The following is a 917-nucleotide window of genomic DNA, read 5'->3' on the forward strand; positions in this document are numbered from 1 at the left end:
GCATGCAGATTATGCAGATAGACAATAATTGTCTAATCTGACCTAAGACCTAATCAACAAGAGTAAACCATGGCTGGAAATGTAAACCTAGTAACTACCCATGGCTACTGTACTTATGGAGGTTAGAAGAGAACCTATAATCATTACTTTGCTAAATCAGTGTAATTCCTAACCATACTAAAATCTTCTTTTTTCTACCTAAGAGTGTAGCTCTCAATCCTGATGAAGTAAAGACACAGAGACCCGTACAGAAAGCCACAGACAATAAACATGAAAAGTTGATACAACTACTAAACCTTAAACTTGGGGATCATTACAGGAGAGGACATGGTATCATTCTAAGAACAAGAGCAATAGGTCCTTTGTTGTGACTTTGTGTTTTCCAGAAATTTTAGAAGATCCACTCATAAAATCCCAACAAATGACTGCCTAAACATGAGCTGTACATGGATGATACCAATTAACATACTAACCTGGATAAGACAAAGCCCACATGGCCTCAAGTCCACTAAAATATTTAGAGACAACTAAGATATATTGAAAGAAGGAGAAATAGTCTTCTGTTGTGAAATATCTCTTTACACTCTGTGAAGATTTGTCGGTGTTGTTAATTTAATAAAAAATACTAAATGGACAATAGTTTGGCGGAGATATAACAGGAATTCTGGACAGAGGGCATTGGTAAAAAGATAGGCAGGGTTGCCAGCCAGATGGAGAGAAAAGAGGATGGGCATTAGAGAGTAAAGATAGACAAGTCCCGTATAAGAATGCAGATTAAGGTTGTTTCCAGGTTCTGGCTATTAGATGCCCTTCAATGGAAGAATGGATGAAGAAAGTGTGGAACATCTACACATTAGAGTACTACGCTGCGGTAAAAAGCAATGACTTCTCGAATTTTGCATGCAAATGGATGGAAA

This window comes from Microtus ochrogaster, unplaced genomic scaffold, assembly GCF_000317375.1.
Source record: "Microtus ochrogaster isolate Prairie Vole_2 unplaced genomic scaffold, MicOch1.0 UNK125, whole genome shotgun sequence".
NCBI classification, from domain to species: Eukaryota; Metazoa; Chordata; class Mammalia; order Rodentia; family Cricetidae; genus Microtus; species Microtus ochrogaster.